Below are 2,500 nucleotides of genomic sequence, written 5' to 3'. Positions count from 1 at the left end.
TTCTTTTCTCGCTTACGGCCATACTACCCTGAGAACGCCCGATCTCGTCCGATCTCGGAAGCTAAGCAGGTCGGGCCTGGTTAGTACTTGGATGGGAGACCGCCTGGGAATACCAGGTGCTGTAAGCTTTTGCACCCACCTCCAATTCACAACACAAATCACTGCTCTTGCCTAAAATTTTGGCTTTCATTTGTCATTCAACTTTCACTTATCCTGTGTTTTGAAATCGTTTCCTTCAAGTTGATTTGACAGATCAACGTCTCTTTGGAATAAAATAATGTCCAACAGAGGGAGCCGTCTGCACGCTGCTCGGTCATGATAGCACTTGGACAAGAAGCAGCTTGGGATTTCCGCCTGCTGCATGCTTTTGCACCTCCACTGGAAAAGCAAAATTTTGCAACAGACATCAAGTACCGAGGAGCTGCGTGCTCGCAGCGGACCGTATGCGAGCCTGACAGGCTGAGCGCTCAAACCACCACGGGAGCGGGCCCCTCCTTCGTGCACTCGCGAGGAGGTGAAAAAATGAAAAAAATTCACCCCACTACTCCGCCCCCGACCCGGAAGTGCCCTGTCAGCTATAAAGGGGACAATTTTCACTTCTTTTCTCGCTTACGGCCATACTACCCTGAGAACGCCCGATCTCGTCCGATCTCGGAAGCTAAGCAGGGTCGGGCCTGGTTAGTACTTGGATGGGAGACCGCCTGGGAATACCAGGTGCTGTAAGCTTTTGCACCCACGTGAACACTCTTTCACGTTATTTCGCGCTACCTTTTCTCCACTTTTTTCACCTCAGCCTTAACTGGGGGACCCACAACGTTGAACTGATATTTTTAAATCTCTTATTGATGTGTTGCACCTCCGCTGGAAAAGCACACTTTTGCAACAGACATCAAGAACCGAGGAGCTGCGTGCTCGCAGCGGACCGTATGCGAGCCTGACAGGCTGAGCGCTCAAACCACCACGGGAGCGGGCCCCTCCTTCGTGCACTGGGGAGGAGGTGAATAAATGAAAAAAATTCACCCCACCACTCCGCCCCCGACCCGGAAGTGCCCTGTCAGCTATAAAGGGGACGATTTTCACTTCTTTTCTCGCTTACGGCCATACTACCCTGAGAACGCCCGATCTCCTCCGATCTCGGAAGCTAAGCAGGGTTGGGCCTGGTTAGTACTTGGATGGGAGACCGCCTGGGAATACCAGGTGCTGTAAGCTTTTGCACCCACCTCCAATTCACAACACAAATCACTGCTCTTGCCTAAAATTTTGGCTTTCATTTGTCATTCAACTTTCACTTATCCTGTGTTTTGAAATCGTTTCCTTCAAGTTGATTTGACAGATCAACGTCTCTTTGGAATAAAATAATGTCCAACAGAGGGAGCCGTCTGCACGGGGCTCGGTCATGATAGCACTTGGACAAGAAGCAGCTTGGGATTTCCGCCTGCTGGATGCTTTTGCACCTCCACTGGAAAAGCAAATTTTTGCAACAGACATCAAGTACCGAGGAGCTGCGTGCTCGCAGCGGACCGTATGCGAGCCTGACAGGCTGAGCGCTCAAACCACCACGGGAGCGGGCCCCTCCTTCGTGCACTCGCGAGGAGGTGAATAAATGAAAAAAAATCACCCCACTACTCCGCCCCCGACCCGGAAGTGCCCTGTCAGCTATAAAGGGGACAATTTTCACTTCTTTTCTCGCTTACGGCCATACTATCCTGAGAACGCCCGATCTCGTCCGATCTCGGAAGCTAAGCAGGGTCGGGCCTGGTTAGTACTTGGATGGGAGACCGCCTGGGAATACGAGGTGCTGTGAGCTTTTGCACCCACGTGAATACTCTTTCACGTTATTTCGCGCTTCCTTTTCTCCACTTTTTCACCTCAGCCTTAACTGGGAGAGCCACAACGTTGAACTGACATTTTTAAATCTCTTCTTGATGTGTTGCACCTCCGCTGGAAAAGCACACTTTTGCAACAGACATCAAGTACCGAGGAGCTGCGTGCTCGCAGCGGACCGTATGCGAGCCTGACAGGCTGAGCGCTCAAACCACCACGGGAGCGGGCCCCTCCTTCGTGCACTCGGGAGGAGGTGAATAAATGAAAAAAATTCACCCCACCACTCCACCCCCGACCCGGAAGTGCCCTGTCAGCTATAAAAGGGACAATTTTCACTTCTTTTCTCGCTTACGGCCATACTACCCCGAGAACGCCCGATCTCGTCCGATCTCGGAAGCTAAGCAGGGTCGGGCCTGGTTAGTACTTGGATGGGAGACCGCCTGGGAATACCAGGTGCTGTAAGCTTTTGCACCCTCGTGAACACTCTTTCACGTTATTTCGCGCTACCTTTTCTCCACTTTTTTCACCTCAGCCTTAACTGGGGGACCCTCAACGTTGAACTGATATTTTTAAATCTCTTATTGATGTGTTGCACCTCCGCTGGAAAAGCACACTTTTGCAACAGACATCAAGTACCGAGGAGCTGCGTGCTCGCAGCGGACCGTATGCGAGCCTG

At 51.6% G+C, this 2,500-nt stretch overlaps 5 non-coding genes across 5 annotated transcripts; all 5 read left to right on the top strand.

The window, feature by feature from the left end:
• The first annotated feature begins 10 nt into the window (after positions 1-10).
• LOC147188521 (5S ribosomal RNA) lies at positions 11-128 on the top strand. Its single transcript, XR_015098415.1, has one exon. It is a non-coding gene; the product is annotated as a 5S ribosomal RNA (ribosomal RNA).
• A 479-nt stretch (positions 129-607) lies between these two features.
• Positions 608-726, top strand: LOC147188520 (5S ribosomal RNA). The gene has a single exon (XR_015098615.1). It is a non-coding gene; the product is annotated as a 5S ribosomal RNA (ribosomal RNA).
• Positions 727-1,090: 364 nt separating this feature from the next.
• Positions 1,091-1,209, top strand: LOC147188519 (5S ribosomal RNA). Its single transcript, XR_015097871.1, has one exon. It is a non-coding gene; the product is annotated as a 5S ribosomal RNA (ribosomal RNA).
• A 479-nt stretch (positions 1,210-1,688) lies between these two features.
• On the top strand, positions 1,689-1,807 carry LOC147188518 (5S ribosomal RNA). Its single transcript, XR_015098428.1, has one exon. It is a non-coding gene; the product is annotated as a 5S ribosomal RNA (ribosomal RNA).
• Positions 1,808-2,170: 363 nt separating this feature from the next.
• On the top strand, positions 2,171-2,289 carry LOC147188517 (5S ribosomal RNA). The gene has a single exon (XR_015098028.1). It is a non-coding gene; the product is annotated as a 5S ribosomal RNA (ribosomal RNA).
• The last annotated feature ends 211 nt before the right edge of the window (positions 2,290-2,500 follow it).

The sequence above is a fragment of the Hippocampus guttulatus genome, chromosome 20, assembly GCF_054856545.1.
Source record: "Hippocampus guttulatus isolate MCC_2025c chromosome 20, RoL_Hgut_1.0, whole genome shotgun sequence".
Taxonomy (NCBI): Eukaryota; Metazoa; Chordata; class Actinopteri; order Syngnathiformes; family Syngnathidae; genus Hippocampus; species Hippocampus guttulatus.
The sequence above is the reverse complement of the archived record's forward strand: the minus strand, read 5'-3'. Positions and strand labels throughout refer to the sequence as shown.